Here is a 23,130-nt window from a genome sequence, read left to right as displayed (position 1 = left end):
ATGATTCTGAGATAATTGGCTTTAATGTTCCGAACCCTCATTGGACTGGACTGGATGTCAGCCATTTTTTATCTTGTATTCTTTTGAACATGAATTTGGGTATTTAAGTACTATGTAGCTAGAGAACATTGAACAGAACAAGGATATAACCATAAATCAATTCTGATAAAAATACAGAGAGAACCATAGTCCCTCCCAAGCTCTCTCGATCTGTACTTTGTCTATTTCAGCACCCTGGCCAGCGCCCATCAGCTCAGTGATTTCCCTCATATTACATTGACTGTCATCACTTTCCCACACTTGCCTGGTATAGGTCAATGCTATGAGCACCTGGCTTTAAAGTACGATTCCCCAGAATATTCCCTTATTGGTGTGTTGCTATTCCATCCACTCTCATAATTCTCATCCACCCTAATTAGCTAGTCACAGAACTGGGGTTTATGTGATGAGGTAATTAGTGGCAACCTGAAGAGGTCTTAATCTGTGTGGGTATTTTCTGTGTGGAGGTTGGATTGGGTGGGGCAGGGAGCAGGGCGTATGATTCGCTGCTCAAACCAAGGTCTAAACTGGGATAAAATGATCCTGCTCTCATTGCTGCTCCAGAACTAGCCTTTGAAGACTTGTAGCTTGAAAGAGAAAGTGAGAGAGTGTGAAAGAAACAGAGAATGGGACAGAGAACAGAAATAGAATGCTGCTTGCTGTGTCAGTCTTTCAATTAAACAAAGCATCTGAAACTAAACTAAACTGATAACAGTAATGACTGCATTGGAAAAAAACTTTTCAATTGACTCCTCGGTGGAGTTTTAAAGCAAAGTCAAGTTAGCCAAAGCACTACTACAAGTGAGAACATGCCATTTTTTTCTGTGCTACAAAGCACAAGGAAATCATGAATCTCTGTTGCAGCTCATCTTGTTGCTACTGTTTTCTTTGTGTTAGTTCCCATGTTTCCCCACTCAAAACAAGCTAATCTTTCTGGCATCATTAACCAAATCAAAAAGAACAGTTTAAGCTGTGTGTTATATCAGACTGCCGTTGTTGACACATCTTCAATGTAGGAAGCACATGAGGCCCCAGCGGGCTCTCATTCAAGCAGCGTGATCTCCTCTCTACAAACACAAATTAACCCATCTAATTAAGCACAAACAATACAGATTAATTAGGACTTAGACAAGGACTTCAGAAAAGAAATCACATCAAAGTCACAGTTGAGATCAATTATTTGAAACTCAAGCTATGTGCTCTGTCTGTACCCATTCCAATATGTTACTGTACGTTACTATATTGCAAATAATATATAACAATAAATATAAACTCAGAAAAAGAAAGAAATGTCCTCTCACTGTCAACTGCGTTTACTTTCAGCAAACTTAACATGTGTAAATATTTGTGTGAACATAACAAGATTCAACAACTGAGACATAAACTGAACAAGTTCCACAGACATGTGACTAACAGAAATGGAATAATGTGTCCCTGAACAAAGGGGGGGTCAAAATAAAAAATAACAGTCAGTATCTGGTGTGGCCACAAGCTGCATTAAGTACTGCAGTGCATCTCCTCCTCATGGACTGCACCATATTTGCCAGTTCTTGCTGTGAGATGTTACCCCACTCTTCCACCAAGGCACCTGCAAGTTCACAGACATTTGTGAAAGATCTTTGCTCTTTGCTGGCCTTGGCAGAACACTGACATTCCTGTCTTGCAGGAAATCATGCACAGAACGAGCAGTATGGCTGGTGGTATTGTCATGCTGGAGGGTCATGCCAGGATGAGCCTGCAGGAAGGGTACCACATGAGGAGGGAGGATGTCTTCCCTGTAACGCACAGCGTTGACATTGCCTGCAATGACAACAAGCTCAGTCTGATGATGCTGTGACACATCGCCCCATCCTGTACCTGTCCCGCAGGTGTGATGTTCGGATGTACCGATCCTGTGCAGGTGTTACACGTGGTCTGCCACTGCGAGGACGATCAGCTGTCCGTCCTGTCTCCCTGTAGAGCTGTCTTAGGCGTATCACTGTGCGGACACTGCAATTTATTGCCCTGGCCACATCTGCAGTCCTCATGCCTCCATGCAGCATGCCTAAGGCACTTTCACACAGATGAGCAGGGACCCTGGGTATCTTTCCTTTGGTGTTTTTCAGAGTCAGTAGAAAGGCATCTTTAGTGTTCTAAGTTTTCATCACTGTGACCTTAATTGCCTACCGTCTGTAAGCTGTTAGTGTCTTAACGACCATTCCAGAGGTGCATGTTCATTAATTGTTTATGGTTCATTGAACAAGCATGAAAAACAGTGTTTAAACCCTTTACAATGAAGATACAGTATGTGAAGTTATTTGGATTTTTACAAATTAGCTTTGAAAGACAGGGTCCTGAAAAAGGGACTTTCTTTTTTTGCTGAGATTATGTAATTTAACAGCCAATTTTATCCAAAGACACTTACCATCTGAGCTACTGAGAACCAAAAACACACACACACAGGTGTTGGTCACATTACCAAGACAGGCAGACAATGTTAATGACAGATCTATGGTGAGTGACAGTATAGGGGACAGGATGTATGCATAACCCTCATGTCTGCTCACCAATGATATTAGCCGTCATATCTGAGCTATATCAAGTCTTAGCGCTGTGTCAAGTCATATCAACTTACAGTAAATGATGGACTGAAAATGTCCACTGTTTTCTAAAATTATTTTCACATGATGTTGTTAAACCCCTTGTTGATGTTGGCCAGGCGACCCATTTATCAATAGGCCATCAATGCCTGCTGCTTTCCTGATGTTGATTCTCTTCAACTACCACAGTATGTCCTTCTCTCTGACCGCTAAGGGTGTCGCCCTGTTGTAACAACTGGTTCAGCACATTCTGCTCGGCTGAGAAGGCTGTGTCAAATTTAGCATAAAAGTCATTCAGCTCATTTGCAAATGTTGCGTTGTCTTCACATTACATTTTCTTTGTTCATGCTCCATTCTCTCTGTCCAGCAACATGTCCACCCCCTGCCATGCACTTCGCAGGTCATTTTCTCTGAACTTGCTCTCTATTTTCTGTTTGTAGTCCTCTTTATGCTCTCCCCACAACTCATGTCTGGTCTGGCTTGTTATTGCTATTGACTTGTGGAACAATGGCACTGTATTAGTACTTTCCTCATAACACAATCAGAGACTGTGTGAGGATACATATTCAATGTGATGATGGCCCTGACTTTGGCTCGGTGTCCATCCCATTCCAAGCATCTCCACATGGGCTGGTGATCGGAGATGGGGAGGCTTCCCTAGAACCAGAGCTTTGGCAACTTTCCCCTCTCTCTTCCCTCCCCTGCCATAGCCAGATTAATTAGGCTGCCTACTCGGTCTCATTAGATGCTGATTAGCACCGGGATCTTGTCCCTTTATGTCCAGCGAGAGGCCTTGGCTGTCTATCTGTCATCACATAATGCATTAATAGGGTTGGAGAGGGGAAGCTGGCTGGACAGAGAGTCTCCTAATACCCCTTCATTGGTGACTGGAGGGTGTATGGGCAGCACATTTGTCTGTGGTCCATTGTAGGAAATGGATTAGCTCTACAGGCCACACTTTTCCATAAACCTGTCTGGAAACAACCCGATCATAAACAAATCTACGACATTTAAACTGCACTGTCCAACAAAAATAGCTGGTGAAGAAAGATATTCAGAAACAATCAGTGGAGACTGGTGACTTGAAAAAATTGAGGAGGAAGTGAAATCCAGAGATGACAAAGTGTGTTTCAAAAGTCGTCACAGACTAATTATTTTAACCTAAAGCATTTAATAAAGACATTTATAGTCAAATATTATGAGAAATTGGAAAGGGCAACTTACAGTGTTGGGATTTCAGTGCTTGATTTCAGTGCAGGACAGGGTTTGAGGTCTTCATAGGCTTCAGTGCACGACAGGTTCATCATTGATGGCGTTGGAGAAGAGCTCAACTCTTCCACATTAACACAACACAGTTAGACAGAAGAGCTAAGAATGAGTTAGTCCGAGCAAGGATTAAAATAACACTGATGTGTAATAATGTGATTGTATTTGTGTATGTGATTGGCCCTACATACAGCAATGAGGGAAAATTGAGATGTCTACTCACAGTGCTTGGAGAGGAAACATTCAATGTACCAGTGGATGAGAGGGCACATGAGACGTGGATTCAGTTCTTGTCAGGAGAGAGTTGACAAGGGTAGTATAGTGGAAGTCACCTCTTAAATCGGGGAACAGGAAGGGAATTCGCTGTAAATACAAATAGCAGATACATTCCATTACAGCAGCGTCATCGTAGGTTTGGGCAACAAGTTCCTCCATGAAGTTAAACTCAGACGTCTCAGAATTCAAGTCAAACAGACTGTGCATCTCGCACACTGGACATATCAAAGTAGCCCAAGAAACATTCCTCAATCACACGGTAGATACATCCAATGTAGGCACCACACCAAACGCACTGCTACTGCCTCTGCAACGCAATGCTGCAAGGCAAACGCAGCGTTTCATTGGAAATTAATGTCATTCTGGTGTACCAAAATGCAATGACTCTGTCGGTGTGATCGAAGCGTAGGAGCAGACTGGTGGCACCATAGGTCCCAAAGTGGTGGGGCAATTTCTTCCCCCTGGGGCCATGAGTTTTTCCTCATCTGGAACCTAAGCAGGAAAACTCCGGACCCTATAGGGTATGAGAGTGATTCATTAGTTGTAAAAAGGTTTTATACAGGCTGGGACCAGTTTTTTTAAATCAGGTCACATTGTTTAAGGATCAGACCCTAAAATTACATATCCAAATCTAACTGCCTGTAGCTCAGGACCTGAAGCAAGGATATGCATATTATTGATACCATTTGAAATGAAACACTTTGAAGTTTGTGGAAATGAGAAATTAAAGGAGAATATAATACATTAGATAAGGTAAAATATAATGCAAAGAAGAAAATGTGTTTTTTTATTATTTTTTTTCCTTCATCTTTGAAATGAAAGAGAAAAGACCAAAATGTAATATTCCAAGTTAGGCGCAATTTAGATTTTGGTCACTAGATGGCAGCAGTGTGTGTTTTAGAAATCAAATCTAATTTTATTGGTCACATGCACATGGTTAGCAGATGTTAATGCGAGTGTAGCGAAATGCTTGTGCCTCTAGTTCCGACCGTGCAGTAATATCTAACAATTCCACAACAACTACCTTATACACACAAGTGTAAAGGAATTAATAAGAGTATGTACATATAAATATATGGATGAGCGACAGCCGTGCGGAATAGGCAAGATGCAGTAGATGGTATAGAGTACAGTATATACATATGAAATGAGTAATGTAGGCTATGTAAACATTATATAAAGTGGCATTGTTTAAAGTGACTAGTGATCCATTTATTACATCCAATTTTTAATTATTAAAGTGGCTAGAGATTTTAGTCAGTATGTTAGCAGCAACCACTCATTGTTAGTGATGGCTGTTTAAAAGTCTGAAGGCCTTGAGATAAAAGCTGTTTTTCAGTCTCTCTGTCCCAGCTTGATGCACCTGAACTGACCTCGCCTTCTGGATGATAACGGGGTGAACAGGCAGTGGTTCGGGTGGATGTTGTCCTTGATGATCTTTTTGGCCTTTCTGTGACATCGGGTGGTGTAGGTGTCCTGGAGGGCAGTAGTTTGCCCCCGGTAATGCGTTGTGCAGACCTCACTACCCTCTGGGGTGGACCATTTCAGTTTGTCTGTGATGTGTACGCCGAGGAACGTTCCACCTTCTCCACTACTGTCCCATCGATGTGGATAGGGGGGTGCTCCCTCTGCTGTCTCCTGAAGTTCACAATCATCTCCTTTGTTTTGTTGAAGTTGAGTGTGAGGTTATTTTCCTGACACCACACTCCTAGGGCCCTCACCTCCTCCCTGTAGGCCACCTCGTCATTGTTGGTAATCAAGCCTACCACTGTAGTGTCGTCTGCAAACTTGATGATTGAGTTGGAGGCGTGCATGGCCACGTAGTTATGGGTGAACAGGGAGTACAAGAGAAGGCTGAGAACACAACCTTTGTGGGGCCCCAGTGTTGAGGATTAGCGGGGTGGAGATGTTTTTCCTACCCTCACCACCTGGGGTCGGCCCGTCAGAAAGTCCAGGACCCAGTTGCACAGAGCGGGGTCGAGACCCAGGGACCCAGCTTAATGACCCAGCTTAATGACGAGTTTGGAGGGTTCTATGGTGTTAAATGCTAAGCTGTAATCAATGAACAGCATTCTTACATAGGTATTCCTCTTGTCCAGATGGGATAGGGCAGTGCGCAGTGTGATTGGGATTCCATCGTCTGTGGATCTATTGGGGCGGTAAGCAAATTGTCGTGGGTCTAGGGTGTCAGGTAGGGTGGAGGTGATATGATGAGACCTTCTTGATGACGGAAGTGAGTGCTACGGGGCGAAAGTCATTTAGCTCAGTTACCTTAGCTTTCTTGGGAACAGGAACAATGGTGGCCCTCTGGAAGCATGTAGGAACAGCAGACTGGGATAGGGATTGATTGAATATGTCCATAAACACACCAGCCAGCTCATCTGCGCATGCTCGGAGGACGTGGCTAGGGATGCCGTCTGGGCCGGCAGCCTTGCGAGGGTTAACACGTTTAAATGTTTTAGAAACGTTGGTCGCGGTGAAGGAGAGCCCACAGGTTTTGGTAGCGAGCTGTGTCAGTGGCATTGTATGGTCCTCAAAGCGAGCAAATAAGTTGTTTAGTTTGTCTGGGAGCAAGACGTCGGTGTTCCCAACGGGCTGGTTTTCCTTTTGTTTTATTTTTTATTTATTTAACAGGTAGGCAAGTTGAGAACAAGTTCTCATTTACAACTGCGTCCTGGCCAAGATAAAGCAAAGCACTTCGACACATATAACAACATCCATGATTGACTGTAGACCCTGCCACATAAGTCTCGTGTCTGAGCCGTTGAATTGCGAGTCTACTTTGTCTCTATACTGACGCTTAGCTTGTTTGATTGCCTTGTGGAGGGAATAGCTACACTGTTTGTATTCTGTCATGTTTTCGGTCGCCTTGCCATGATTAAAAGCAGTGGTTCGCTGTTTCAGTTTTGCGCGAATGCTGCCATCAATCCACGGTTTCTGGTTGTGGAAGGTTTTAATAGTCACAAAATCACAGATGCACTTGCTAATAAACTCGCTCACCGAATCACTGTATACTTCAATGTTGTTGTCCGACGCTATCCGGAACATATCCCAGTCCACGTGATCGAAGCAATCTTTACGCGTGGAATCCGATTGGTCGGACCAGCGTTGAACAGACCTGAGCCCGGGCGTTTCCGTTTTAGTTTCTGTCTATAGGCTGGGAGCAACAAAATGGAGTCATGGTCAGATTTGCCAAATGGAGGGCGAGGGAGGGCTTTGTATGCGCCACGGAAGTTAGAGTAGCAATGATCCAGAATGCTACCAGACCTGGTCGTGCAGTCGATATGCTGATAAAATTTAAGGAGCCTTGTTTTCAGATTATCTTTGTTAAAATCCCCAGCTACAATAAATACATCCTCAGGATATGTGGTTTCCAGTTTACATAGAGTCCAATGAAGTTCTTTCAGGTCCGTCGAGGTGTCTGCTTGGGGGGGATATACACGGCTGTGATTATAATCGAAGAGAATTCTCTTGGTAGATTATGCGGTCGGCATTTTATTCTAAGGAATTCCAGGTCAGGTGAACAAAAGGACTTGAGTTCCTGTATGTTGTTGTGATCACACCATGATTTGTTAATCACACGGCATACACCCCCGCCCTTCTTCTTACCAGAGAGATGTTTGTTTCTGTCGGCAAACCGGGTGGCTGTACTGACTCTACTAACATATCCCGAGTGAGCCATGTTTCCGTGAAAAAAAAAATGTTACAATCTCTGATGTCTCTCTGGAAGGCAAGCCTTGCTCGAATTTCGTCTACCTCATTGTCAAGAGACTGGACATTGGCGAGTAGTATACTCAGGAGAGGTGAGAGATGTGCCCGTCTACGGAGCCTGACCAGAAGACCGCTCCGTCTGCCCCTTCCACAGCACCGTTGTTTTGGGTTGCCTACTGTCCTGGGTGGTGGTCCAAACAGAGGATCCGCTTCGGGAAAGTCGTATTCCTGGTCTTAATGTTGGTAAGCTGACGTTGCTCTTATATCCAATAGTTCTTCCCGGCTGTATGTAATAAGACTTAAGATTTCCTGGGGTAACAATGTAAGAAATAATACATTCCAAAAAAAATAGTACTGGATAGTTGCCCGTAGAACGCAAACCGAGGCGACCATCTCTGTCGGCGCCATGTCTGATTCAATGAACCATTGCATTTCTGTTCAAAATGTTCTATCAAGACAGCCCAAATGTGCCTATTTGGTTTATTAATACATTTTCAAGTTCAAGCTTTCTGCCCAAATTTAAGCTTTCTGCTCATGTCAGATATGTCTATGTCCTGGGAAATGTTCTTGTTACTTACAACTTCATGCTAATCACATTAGCCTACGTTAGCTCAACCGCCCCGCGGGGGGACACCAATCCAGAGGTTAAAAAAAAATACTGTTAAAAACTCCTGGTCCTTGGGAGGATGAAAACCCTGTCGAACTGCAGCAACCTTATACTTGTTCATATTAATTATATTTAGTCTAGAATAACAGGTGGCTTTCCTCTACCCAGACACAGAGACAACATCTGAGGGACCATGGAACTCACAGTTTGCGTCATTCAGGCCTATGAAACTGTGGACCTAATTACATTTACTCACAGTGTTGATTGATTACTTCAAGTTAATACTTTTGGATTGAAAAGGTATCGGCAGCCTATCCAGCCCAAGTTTGAATATAAACCAAAATTGAGCACATTCCCATTTTTTCTCAACAAATTGCCTAGAAATACACAACGTTACCAATTAGTTTATCCTGACCAGATGGACAGGGCGCATAGGCTGTATGCAGCTGCTATTATTAGTGGCCTACAGTTGATCAGACTGAAAAATCATCTAATTTTCATCCCATACAGAATGTCAGATCTCTAAAGTTTAGGTGTAGCCTAGGCCGCTGCAAATGCTTTATGTAAATAGTTTTTGCTTGTGTCTGTCAAGAGTGATTATATGTTATGACTTTTGCTAAATAAATACTGGAGGAAATTGGAAAGCCTACTTGAGTGCGCCCCAAAAGAATGTGCTGTGTCAACCTCTTTTTAATCACACTTTTAATGGATGATGCGACATCCCAGAAAAGACCGTAGGAACTTCCATATGCTCCGCAAGTAAAGCTAACGTTAGCTAGTTACTTGATACTAAAGTTAGCAATGCAAATTTAAATCAATTGCACTAACACAACACAAAAAGTCATAAACCAAGAAAAAAAATTACAATCTACCTCTTCTGTCTCCTGTAGTCATTTGAATTGAATAATATCCTAAAAATGCTCACCAAGCTTCTCAACACATTAAACCTCCATAATGCTCTGTGGCACAACCCAACTATACCATACTAGGTTTGTTCCTTGATCCTAATCCTATGATCAAATCAAATCAAACTTTATTTGCCACACGCGCCGAATACAACAAGTGTAGACTTGACTGTGAAATGCTTACTTACAAGCCCTTAACCAACAGTGTACATTTAATTAACCAAATCAATGTAAATTGTCCAGTGGCGATTTTTATGAATTGTTCAGCAGTCTTATGGCTTGGGGGTAGAAGCTGTTGAGGAGCCTTTTGGTCCTAGACTTGGTTCTCCAGTACCGCTTGCCATGTGGTAGCAGAGAAAACAGTCTATAACTTGGGTGACGGGAGTCTCTGACAATTTCATGGGCTTTTGTCTAACACAGCCTATTATATAGGTCCTGGATGGCAGGAAGCTTGGCCCCAGTGATGTACTGGGCCATTCGCACTACCCTCTGCAGCGCCTTACGGTCAGATGCCGAGCAGTTGCCATACCAGGCGGTGATGCAACCGGTCAGGATGCTCTCGATGGTACAGCTGTAGAACCTTTTGAGGATCTGGGGACCCATGCCAAATCTTTTCAGTCTCCTGTGGGGGAAAAGGTTTTGTAGTGCCCTCTTCACGACTGTCTTGGTATGTTTGGACCATGACAGTTCGTTGGTGATGTGGACACCAAGGAACTTGAAACTCTCAACTCTATGATTGGATGGACAACATGTCAGTTCCTATTGAAAAAGCTTTGGTTGGAGGACGTCCTCCGGAAGTGGCCATAATGACCAAGTAGGTCTATGGAAGAGGGTAAGGCCTACGAGCCTCCTAGGTTTTGTATTGAAGTACCCAGAGGAGGACAGGAAATAGCTGTCCTCCAGTCTGGCTTCACCATGGTGCTAGCCTAGAGTGTGTTGTTCAGACTACTGTAGAACTTCATTGCATAACTGTGTGTTTTAATTAGGTATTTGTTGACTATAGTTTTATCAAAAAAAAGTAATTATATTTAATTCTCTCTCTCTCAGAACGTAATTAGCAGGAGATCAACAGCTGTGAATCACTTCTGCACTGCACTAATCAACCAGAGGAGGATTAGAAGAGGGAGTAGTGGGAGAGCCCAGCTTTAGGGCTACAGAAAGGTGTCTACAGCTTATTTGTTGCCACACACATTACACTGAAAGTAATACAGAGAGTCAATGAGTTGTAATGTTGAAATCCCATTATAGGTTAACAGCGAGAGAGAAAACAACAGATGATCCTTTTGCATGAAGAAAATGATTGGTGCTGCTGATTAAGCAGAGACTGGTGTTTAGATTGCTTGTGGGGATAGTACAGGATTTTCTATGGAACTGTACAGTTGGAGTTGGAAGGAAGGCAATTCTAGGAACAACTGTCTGACTTCATGTCTTAATGTTTTACTCAATGAGAGGAGGAATGAATACAAGACCAGCCAGTAAACTGGCACAGAGGATTCATAAATGACTTTAGGTATTCCAGGGAAACGTGTGAATAGAGAACAAATTGAATCTTTCTATTCAGAGACAGATTGAGCGACGACCCTCCGGCTATACAGCTGCAGACTGGAGCACCTGCAGAGGACTCCAAGACAAAAGGCAGTAAAATTGTAACCTCTAAAAAGTGTCAGCCCCTTTATTGCTGCCCCAACTTTTATGATGACAGTGGATTGAGATTCAGCTTCTATTCCGCGTCCCCACTACCCCCCTGCTCTAGAGGCCGAGACTTCCGCCCCCCACTCCTCCTCGTCCTCTGACAGGCCTCATCATGCCGTCCAACACCTTTGAGTGTCTCTTCATTTTACCCCTCTGCATTCTAACACTCTCGCCTGCGGCGTCTGCTGCACCACTCATCCGGGCCCACCATGGGCCGAGGGAACGCCCTAGATCTAGTAAGCTAGCCACCTCACAGCTCTCCACAAAGCCTGTTGAGACAGGAGAATCTGTTTGTGTTCATTTTCTAACAGGCTACCTCCTCACCCATCCACTTTGTCATACAGTCTTAGAAAAGAAGATGCTATCTAGAACCTAAAAGGGTTTTTCAGCTGTCCTCATAGCAGAACTCTTTGAAGAACCATTTTTGGTTCCAGGTAGAACCCATTTGGTTCCAGGTAGAACCCTTTTGGGGTCAATGTAGAATCCTTTCCACAGAGGAAAGGATCTAAATACCTTCTAGATCCCTTTTTGTAAGATTGTACCTTCCCTGTGTGAAACAGTGTTTTCTCTCCCTGTCTGCCTGCCGCGGCACCCGGGGGTGTGAAGTCCTCTGTCTGCTCGGCTGGGCCTGGACACAATCGATACAGATGTCTTTAATCGACTATAACGCCTGATTACTTTTGTTTTGGCCTCATAATTAACAACTCTGTGGAGTGTGTCAATGTTTTTCTTCCCCGCCCTCTGAATACTCATCCCAATGGGTAACACCTCTGAATACTCATCCCAATGGGTAACACCTCTGAATATTGAAGGCCCTGCAGTTTTCATACCAATAAAATTATTTCTGCGTACATTTCCATTAAAACTGTTTTTAAAAAATGGCTTTTTAGCTAAAAAAAACAATTTCTCAAGCAAGAATGGTCTGAGTGGGGAGGGGAAAACTAAACACTAGCTGTTATTGGTAGAGAGGTTTGGAATGTTCTTTGTTATTGGTCTATTAACTAATGTTTTGCATGGTGATGTCACCATGGAAAGCCAAAACTACCGCCGATGCAAACCTGCTAATTAGAAGGCCCTGTGTAGATTGTATCTTCAACCAGCAACTATCAGTAAATAACTCAGATCAAATCTGGTCACACTTTTACAGTGTTAGTTTCATCAGCTGTTGAACAATATGATACAAAATGCAGCAAAAATAGTTTGACTGCACTGGGCCTTTAAATTGATTCTACCAGTCCGTTGCGCTTTAAGTCTCTGAACACCATAATCAGGTACACCGTGGTTCTGTACACTTACAGTGAAAGTGTGTTATATATGGCATGACAATTTGTCATGCACTCTAAAAAATTGCTTCTTTGCTAACCCAGCGCTGGGTAAATATTGGGTTATTTTGAACCAGCCAGTTGGGTTGCTTGAATAACCTGGTTGTTGGGATTACCCAAACATGGGTTAATTTAACTATCAGTTGGGTATTTTTTACTGACATGTATCAGCTTGGTCTTTTTGAATGCAATCTTTAGGTTATTTCCAGGTGTGTCTTATTAGGGGCTTGGCTTCCATATTGGCCACCTGTGAGAGTAAATGTCTATTCATCATGTTTACATACTTCACATTTAATTTTTGCATTTTTCACATTCTAGAATATTAAGATTATTTATTACATGTTTATTACATCTATACCAATAATGGGATTTGCATAGGTTTTTAGGAGACTCACACTTCTGTAAGCCTCATTGAACATTGACATTTGTGTAGCTTCAATCTAAACGTGATAACTATACAACTGAACAGATTAACAGGAATGACATTTACTGTCACGGGTGGCCAGAAATAAATATCTGAAAGTCACGCACCTACACTAAACTATACTGCCAGCCTTCTGATCTGACCCGCAGTGTCATATATCGGGGCGGCAGGTAGCCTAGTGGTTAGAGAGTTGGACTAGTAACCGAAAGGTTGCTAGATCGTATCCCCGAGTTGACAAGTTAAAAATCTGTCGTTCTGCCCCTGAACAAGGCAGTTAACCCTATGTATTCTTAACTGACTTGCCTAGTAAAATTAAAATAAATAAATACATCAATACCCTAGCATCCTTAACCAAACCTTGCACAACTTAAAGAAAACCCAACTAAGACATTTTTTGAGTATGGTATGAAAGCCTGGGTATATAGTGTAATTCATGAGAACGCAAACAATCTTTTCAGAGGAGTGGTATGTTTACACGTCCTTACACTGTTCATGCTAATACATTGTACAAACTTGATCTCAGGAAATGCTCAAACAAAGAACATTATTGTGCACAGGCAACCACACACACAAGAACGCATGAATGCACGCACACACGCATGCACACACACGCATGCACACACACACACACACACACACACACACACACACACACACACACACACACACACACACACACACACACCCCTAGCTAGGAATCTCTTCACAAGAATACGCTCCCTGTGCGTGGACAAATCGAGGCAATTCTTTTGACCAGGCCCCTTGGGGGAGCTGCATCTCCAGCCACTCCAAATGGAGTCTCTCAGCAGTGCAGCTCCGCCAGAGGGCTCTCCTGTCTCCCAGTTAGAGCTGAGATCAATGAGCGCCTCAGAAACTGTCAGGATGATGGAACTACAGAGGCCCAGGCGACCGCACTTATCGCCTTCTGACAAAGTCGCTCACTAGCCCCCCTAATCCCCCAGAATATACAGTGTGTGAGGGGAAAGCGGAGCGGGAGCCATGATCAGAGGAGCTGATCAGCCCTTCTGAGCCTGAGCACCTGATGACATACTGGTTTAGAGGAGAAGGGAACTTGGAGCGCCGCACTTTACTTCTTGCTTTGGTCGTCTTCTTTCCAATGTGAGCTGGTGGTTGTATACCATGGGATGTACAGTATGTTTTGAGTCGACGGAATAGGCTAGATGACGCAGTCTACACTAGATGAAGGAATAACATTAAAGGTTTTTCCGCATTGTCTAATACAGTAATGAGTTACAATTGTTTACTATCCATTATTAGATGTGCTTATTAGCTTACTTCATTATTCTCAAGTGGGCCTTAAAGGATCAATGCAGCCATTTTATCTCAATATCAAGTAATTTCTGGGTAACAATTAAGTACTTACTGTGACAAGGCCGAACTGAAAATTGTTTATATTTCCTAAATGTCAACAAAAATATATATTTTTAATAGTCCTCTATATTTTTTGGGCATTTCCCGAAGCTCCCTGACTGTCTAGGTTTTATTTAGGTGATTATTAGCAATCTGGACAGAGTCAAGAGGTCCATTAGGTCCATTAGCATTACTACACAGTATTGATTTGGTTTTAGTCATTTTAAAGTATATTGAGTTTGGTTCCCTAACCCTAACCCCCCCCCCCCCCCCCCCCCCAAAAAAATACTTGTTAATCATTTTTTACTCCCCCCGGGCTATATGTTTGTGAACACCCATGCCCTAGAGCATGTCCTAAATTAGTGACAACGCTATCTCCAGAAAGACAGTGCAACAGCTTGATAACAATGGGAACTGTGGCTGTGAAAGGGCCCCTGGGGCCCCTAAAGGAGGGTGATGGAGGCCCTTACTTAAATGCCAGCCTCAGTCTCCGGAGGGCCCAGTGGTCCTCTAAAATCACAATCAGTGTCCTGCAGACAGAGTGAATTAGAAACCAGCACAGGTACCAGGCACTCGGTTAGGTCAAACCTCACATTGGCATTATAATTGCAACCAAATTAAATCCTGTCTTCCTGTGCTATTCACAGTCACAAAGTTAAATTTTAAATTGTGTGGCATAAAATGATCACTTTGGCGCACCTCCTGAATACACATTTGCAGAGTGTACTGTCAACTCAAATGCCTTAGTATGCACACTGAATTGATATTGATTTCTGTGTTGCGCTTCATCTAGTTTTACTGCAGTTGTAGATTCCGTGACGGGGGCTTCAAAACTATTAAAACGGATAGCTGATCGCTTAGAAGAGAACTAATTAAAAAACCTCTCCCAATGCCAAACAAAGTCTTTGTTATGTAACTGCTGATCTCATAAAGTACATTGACTTACTGTCTGTCTGCACTCCCTCAATTTGACAATGTTGTTGCAAAGCTTCTTTTTAATTTTTTTTTACAGGGGCTGGTAGGGGCTTTATCTATTGAATAATATCACAAAGGAAAAATATGAAATAGTCTACCAGGCAACCCTCAAAAGACTGATGATGTATGTCGCGTTAAGGAACTCGTTAATAGATAGGAAGGTTATTGTTGTAATCAATGTTTCATGACTGGAGAATAATCACGTATGTTCTATTCAGCCACATTGTTGACATGCTCTAAGGTTGATCTAAATTAATGGTACAGGCTCTTGGGTTTGAAGAGACAAATTAAAAAAGAACGAGTCTTTGGGCAAAGGGCTGAACGTGACACAATGTCTCCTCCTGTTTGCTTTTGCAGTGCTACTTCCGTCTCTTCCGGATGCACATCTCTGTCCCTTGTGCTCCACTTTGAAAATGACCATTTCCGCTTGCTTCTACTGAAGGTAATTGTTCAATAAAAACAAGGTTAAAATGATCATGAATAATTCTGTACAACCTCAAAAAAAGTAATTCAGACATGTACAGCATTTCTATAATGGCATGGTTGCTTGCTATGTTAGCAACTTGTGAAATTGTGGTGTAGTGAATTTGAAAAGTACTACACCCACTCCCAACGCACACATCACAACACTCTATTCCCCCCTTGTGTTGGTTGGCCCAAACTGCAGCATCATCCCTGAAGTCCTGTCTCACAGCCAAGCTTCCCCACTTGCAACGTTACCAAATGTCATTGACTTTGTAATTAGCTCACTGGCTCAATAGGCTGAGCTGAGCCTGGTGTTCAGGTCCCCCTTGGTGGTTTCCATGGCAACTCAGTCATGAGTTATCGGTTATAACATCTGATGTTGCTCCCCTCTGAGGGAGGCTAAAGAGAAGCTGAGCAGAGTTGGGCAGAAAATCTGGGGATTAGCAACACAGCTAAAGAAAGGTAGAGTTACGCTAGCATCACACAGAGAGGGAAAGCCTTGCCAAATGACAGGGGAAAGTCTCCTGTGATCAGCTGGTTATGTCAACCAAACTTGAGATGCACAAACATTGCATTCATGTCAAGGGGAGATTTGCGTGAAATCACAAGCTGATTTACATGGAGTTATGCAGGCAGATCTCAATTTAGGATTCGTCCCATAATGCCCATTCATTCTGTCTTGAGTACTGCTACAATTGAGTAGTGCTAAATGTTATCTTTTAGCACTACTCAAGTCATTGATTGCATTTACAAATCCTTACAGAACCAGCTTTTTGCTCCAGCACTCATAGATCTTTGACATCTTCAGAAAAAGGTAATGTGGGGGTATAGAAGACTCTGAAACATCGTGGCGCCTTCATTTAGATATCTCTAAAGTCTTAAATCTTCACTTTGCTTCCCTTTGCAGGCCACAGGGGTTGCCTGGCAACAGCACACAGTACCGTGGGGAAAATAGCTGTTTGTGTGCCTCAAGGCTCAGAGTTCGAGTTAGAGTTGAACTTGAATCTCACTAACCCAGAGTTGGCTCTACAGAGCTCCTATCCAATCAGTGACCATGGTGGGGACTGGAGGGCTGGACTGCACCCATCTGCCACTGCCACTAAGCGTTGACTTCTGAGTGTACAGGCTCTAAAACAACCTAGTGCTGATGCACAATGAATTGATATTGCAGCAATTTGATAGATACAGTATGCTCATGCACTGAAAGGGCAGTTGTAAAGGCTTGTTGTACATCCCATCACAAGAAAGTCACATGCAGGCAAAGTTTAATATGTGTATCTACTTAAGTGATAATGCAAGAGAAGCCGATGTTTGGAGGCTGTATTGGCACGGGTGTTATTATGCCTGTGTCAAAGTCGAGGGCCTGCAAACTGTGCCACTATATCCTCCAAACACTGGCTTTGAGGGCATTATCACTTTTATACAATGGGTTAGCGACATATTCAAATAATGATTGACATATTTTCATTAAAAACGTTATTTGGATGAATTTATTCATACTATTTCATCATTCCACAAGATATAGTCCCGACACAAATCTAGGGTACCCAAGCCTGCTGGTCATTCGTTCTATTGGTTCGGTTGCCAATTGGTCAGTCCTTTTGTACTATATCTATTGACGCGACCCAGTCTTTCGTTCTAAATGTTCCATTGCCATACTCATCCCTTGCTTGCTTGCTAGCTAGCCAACTACGGCTAACTTACTGTCACATCAAACAGTGCAGCCAGAATTACAACAACAGCTGAATTTGCATAAGCTGGATTCTAGTGACATTTATTTGGACACATCCATAACAATGGATTTTGCTTGGTATAGAAAATGTGCTCTCTTGTCAGGACCCTGTTCAGAGAAGCTAGCCAACAACACAGCTAACACAATCACTTCAAACTGAAGCAGGAAAGACTGCAAACTAGCTGCACTTCATTTCTCGGGGCTAGGGGGCAGAATTTTCCCTTTTGGATAAACAGCGTGCTGCTACTCATACCAAGAATATAAGATATGCATATTATTCATATATTTGGATAGAAACACTCTGAAGTTTCTAAAACTGTTTGATTCATGTCTGTGAGTATAACAGAACTTATGTAGCAGTCAAAACCCCGAGGACTAACTGTTCAGAATTATTATAATTGTTTGCCTCTCTCTGTTCCCTTTCTTAGGAAGCTGTTTTCAGTTCCTACCGCTTCCCCTGGATGTCACCAGTCTTTGGAATTTGATTGAGGTTATTCCTTTGTGCAATGAAGAAGTAGGCCAACTAGGAACTGTTGAGAGTTGCGCAAGACGTGAAAAGTATCGCTGGTTTGTTTTCATTCCTGTATTGAACACAGATAGACCCGTCTACAATTTGATCGATTATTAACGTTTAAAAATACTTAAAGTTGTATTACAAAAGTAGTTTGTAATTTTCCCTGGCAATTGGCAATTTCCCCGTTTTCCCTGGCAATTGGCCAGTTGAGATATTTGCGTCCCGCCTATCCCAATTAACCTTTTTTCAATTTACATTTCTTAGTATATATCCAAAAAATGATACCAGCTGATTCATGATTACGACTGGCTGAGAAACGCTGTCTGTCTCATCCCGACTCCGGACACATTCATTACTGTGGAAAAGCTGGAGATGGAATTGGAATATTGAAACAATGTTGCAAATGTCGGAAAGACAGACAGCAAGGTTTATACAAATCTCCGCTGTTAAACTAAATATTAGTCTAAAATAAATGTGAGAATGTCTAAATGCTTTTTATAGTTGAGATCAAGTTCATAAATTGCCTAGCTGGGCTGATGAGACAGTGGATTGCACAGTCAGATGGAACAGAGTAAATAGGCATTTTAACGTCCTAGATTTAGCCAGTGGTAACTTGTGGAATAGATACGGGCTGGAATGCGGTTTTAACCAACCAGCATTAAACCCACCCATTGTATAATGTAACATACAGTCTCATTCAAAGACCTTCTGAGCGTGTTCTTTCCTGACGGGACCAGTTTAAGAGGCTCAATCTGCAGTTGAGCTGCTCTCCTGTGACTTTGAGGCCTCCTATGGATCGCTGGTTACTGAGTGGTACTGCCACTGTATTAAGACCCGTCTGTCTGTCTCCGTCAGCTGTACTTCTACCTCATTGCCATGGAGACACAGTTATCCTGCCTGTCAGTCGCCTAATCACCCGTTATTCATTTCCCTTGTGCTTCCCAAACCCACACAACAGGAAGGTCAAGCCACACAGGTCTCCTGACAGGCTACATAAAATTATTTCTCTTTGAAGCACAGAGCAGGGACATGACATCACCAGTCAGGAGTGAGGAGGAGGTGTCCGTCCTCCCCCTGCCCAGGGCAAACTCCTCTGCATGATGAAAGAACGACTGATGGGGTCTGTGAAGCACTTCTGCTTCGAATACTGATTGGTGAATAGTAGTTTACCCAATTGAAAAGAATAAGTGATTGGTGTAGTCACTAATCTCTGATTAGTGTGACTATGCACAGAGAGATGAGGTAGACAGAAGTAAAATGGAGAAGAGGGAAAGACAGTGAACAGCAACATTTACGAACACTCAAAGACAAGATGGAAGGTGTTTAGGCCTCCTGTGAGTTGTCAAATTAAACATACATTGCGTCCGCACAGCCCAGGAGGAAGCTTCTGAATGCCTTCTCGATCTGATCCCCGCTCTGGCCCAAGGCATCAAACATTTTTCCAGTCTTTCTAGATATGGTTGGTCAGAACTGAAGTTTTGGCCTTTGATTTATTCATGACAATAATCCATAAACCAGATGTCTAGAGTTTTCTTTCAGGGCCCACATTGCAATGAAATAGCTAGTTAGTTAGCCAGCCAGCCACCTCCTCATTTTACTCAGCTAGCTAGCATTCAAGCAACCTAGCTAGCTACCTATTGACTGGCCTCCACAAACCCCCGACCTTAACCAAATTGAGATGGTTTGGGATGAGTCGGACGGAAGGAAAAGCAGTAAACAAGTGCACAGCATATGTGGGAACTCTTTCAAAAAACCTGGTTGGGAGAATGCCAAGAGTGTGCAAAGCTGTCATCAAGGCAGGGTGTGCCACGCACTGCCACGCACTGACCATAGAGAGCCATTGTTTCTCTATGGTGAAATAGGTCAGGGCGTGGCTGGGGGTGATCTAGTTTATTTATTTCTATGTGTTGTTCTAGTTTATTTTCTATGTTGGTGATTTGTATGATTCCCAATTAGAGGCAGCTGGTATTGTTGTCTCTAATTGGGGGTCATATTTAGGTAGCTGATTTTCCCACCTGTGTTTGTGGGATATTGTTTATGTGCATGTTAGCACTCCGTTGTCATCACGTTTATTATTTATTGTTTTATTGTGTGGTTCACTTACTTAAAATAAAAAAGATGTGGAACCCAGATCACGCTGATAATTATTCCAGCGAACGTGACAGGGTGGCCATTTGAGGAATGTCAAATCTAAAATATATTTTGATTTGTTTAACACTTTTTTGGTTACTACATGATTCCATATGTGTTATTTCATAGTTCTAATGTAGAAAATAGTACAAATAAAGAAAAACCCTTGAATGAGTTGGTGTTCTAAAACTTTTGACCGGTCATGTACATATGATTGTAAGGTCCCTCAGTCGAGCAGTACATTTCTAACACAGATTGAACCACAAAGACCACACATTAGGTTTTCCAATACCTCACAAAGAAGGGCACAAATTGGAGATTGGTAAAAATGTCATAAAAAACAGACATTGAATATCCCTTTGAGCATGGTGAAGTTATTAATTAGACTTTGGATGGTGTATCAATACACCCAATCACTACAAAGATTGATTACTACAAAGGATTTCACCATGAGGCCAATGGTGACTGAAACAGTTACAGAGTTGAATGGCTGTGATAGGAGAAAGCCGAGGATGAATCAACAACATTGTAGTTACTCCACAATACTAACCTAATTGACAGAGTGAAAAGGATGAAGCCTGTACAAAATACAAAAACATGCATTCTGTTTGCAACAAGGCACTAAAAGTATTACTGCAAGAAATGTGGCAAAGCAAATAACTATTTATCCCGAATAGAAAATGTTATGTTTGGGGCAAATCCAATACACTAAAGAGTACCCCTCCCCATATTTGCCAAGCATAGTGGTGGCTGCATCCTGTTATAGATATGCTTGAAATCATTAAAGAACAGGGAGTTTTTCAGGATAAAAAAAATGCATGGAATGGAGCAAAGCACAGGGAATATCCTAGAGGAAAACTGGGTTCAGTCTGCTTTCCACCAGACACTGGGAGATGAATTAACCTTTCATCAGGACAATAAAACACAAGGCCAAATATACACTACAGTTGATTACCAAAAATACTGTCAATGTTCCTGAGTGGCCGAGTTACAGTTTTGACTTAAATTTGATTGAAATAATTTCAAAAAGAATAATGGGCAAGTACTGTTTTGTACAACCCAGGTGTGCAAAGCTCTTGGAGACTTACCCAGAAAGCCTCACAGTGTAACGTCTGCTTCCAACTTACACTCTCAAACACATAGATCCCTTGAACGCAGCCCACTTTCCAGTTCACACTCTCAAACACATAGATCCCCTGAACGCAGCTTACTCTGCAGATCCCAATCACCTGAATTCTGATCACTTGTTCACACACCTGTATGTCATTATCGCATACTTTTTAGTTCAGTTCTTTGCACCCCTTCATTGTGAGGTATTGTTTGTTTTGTGACACACTTCTATTTCGAAGCTCTGGTTTCCCCGTAATTTAATACTCCCGTGTATGATAGTTTTTGCCTGCCTCACTAACGATTCCCTGCCTGTACCTCAGCCTATTCGGATTTTATGTAATCAACCTATTGCCTGATCTCCCAGATGACGTTACTAGCCTTTTCCCTGCCTGTACTGTTGCCTTTTTGGACCCCCTGTGTATGACCTTCTGCCTGCCCATGGACCCAGGTACCTTTCTCCTCCTGTGGTACTTTGCAATAAACACCTGCTGTGCCCTGAGCTTGAAACAAGCTCTCTGTCTCCCCTCGTGTTCATTACGCACAGCTGTAAACTGCTGCAAAATGTGATTCTGACACTTTTGTGTTTACCTTACTAAATTAGTGGATTCAGCTATTTCACCCTCACCTTTGCTGACAGGTGTATAAAATCAAGCACACAGCCATGCAATCTCCATAGACAAATGGAAGTCGGTAACTTTCAACATGGCACAGTCAAAGGATGTCACCTTTTCAACAAGTCAGTTCGTAGAGTTTCTGCCCAGCTAGAGCTGCTCCGGTCCATGGTAAATGCTGTTATTGTGAAGTTGAAACGTCTAGGAGCAACAACAGCTCAGCCGCAAAGTGGTAGGCCACACAAGCTCAGAACGGGACCACCGAGTGCTGAAGTGTGTAAAAATTATCTGTCCTCAGTTTCAACACTCACTACCGAGTTGCAAACTGCCTCTGGAAGCAATGTCAGCAAAATAACTGCTTGTCGGGAGCTTCATGAAATGGGTTTCTATGGCCGAGCAGCCGCACACAAGCCTAAGATCACCATGCGCAATGACAAAACCCCAAATTAACAGAGCAAAAACAGGTTTCAATACATTTTTGCAAATGTATTAAAATGCAAAAAATAAATTATCACATTTACGTAAGTATTCAGACTCAGTGCTTTGTTGAACACATTTTGCAGCGATTACATCCATGAGTCTTCCTTGGTATAACGCTACAAGATTGCACACCTGTATTTGGGGAGTTTCTCCTATTCATCTCTGCAGATCCTCTAAAGTTCTGTCAGGTTGGATGAGGAGTGTCACTGCATAGCTACAGTGGGGAGAACAAGTATTTGATACACTGCCGATTTTGCAGGTTTTCCTACTTACAAAGCTTGTAGAGGTCTGTAATTTTTATCTTAGGTACACTTCAACTGTGAGAGACGGAATCTAAAACAAAAATCCAGAAAATCACATTGTATGATTTTAAGTAATTAACTTGCATTTTATTGCATGACATAAGTATTTGCACACTTTTGGTATTCTCTCAACCAGCTTCATTAGGTAGTCACCTGGAATGCATTTCAATTAACAAGTGTGCCTTGTTAAAAGTTAAATTTGTGGAATTTCTTTCCTTCTTAATGCGCTTGAGCTAATCAGTTGTGTTGTGACAAGGTAGGCATTGTATCCAGAAGATAGCCCTTTTGGTAAAAGGCCAAGTCCATATTATGGCAAGAACAGCTCTAGTAAGCAAAGAGAAACGACAGTCCATCATTACGTAAGATATGCGGAAAATTTCAGCAACCATGGCTGGTTGAGAGAATGCCAAGAGAGTGCAAAGCTGTCATCAAGGTAAAGGGTGGCTACTTTGAAGAATCTCAAATATAAAATATATTTCAAATGATAGCTTCATTAAATAGTACCCGCAAAACAACAGTCTAAACGCCATTATTGAAGAAGTGACTCCAGGATGCTGGCCTTCTAGGCAGAGTTGCAAAGAAAAAGACATATCTCAAACTGGCCAACAAAGAAAGAAAA

At 42.5% G+C, this 23,130-nt stretch overlaps 1 long non-coding RNA gene across 1 annotated transcript in view; it reads right to left on the bottom strand.

The window, feature by feature from the left end:
• Nucleotides 1–1,382: 1,382 nt before the first annotated feature.
• Nucleotides 1,383–23,130, bottom strand: part of LOC149976556 (uncharacterized) — a 36,212-nt gene continuing 14,464 nt past the window's right edge. The window contains exons 2-3 of the long non-coding RNA XR_016487140.1: nucleotides 4,108–4,247; nucleotides 1,383–3,951 (exon numbers count right to left, since the gene is read on the bottom strand). This is a non-coding gene — a long non-coding RNA (uncharacterized LOC149976556). The remainder of the gene's footprint in view (nucleotides 3,952–4,107; nucleotides 4,248–23,130) is intronic.

This window comes from Oncorhynchus mykiss, chromosome 16 (genome assembly GCF_057628025.1).
Source record: "Oncorhynchus mykiss isolate SJ-2025 chromosome 16, ASM5762802v1, whole genome shotgun sequence".
NCBI lineage: Eukaryota > Metazoa > Chordata > Actinopteri > Salmoniformes > Salmonidae > Oncorhynchus > Oncorhynchus mykiss.
The sequence above is the reverse complement of the archived record's forward strand: the minus strand, read 5'-3'. Positions and strand labels throughout refer to the sequence as shown.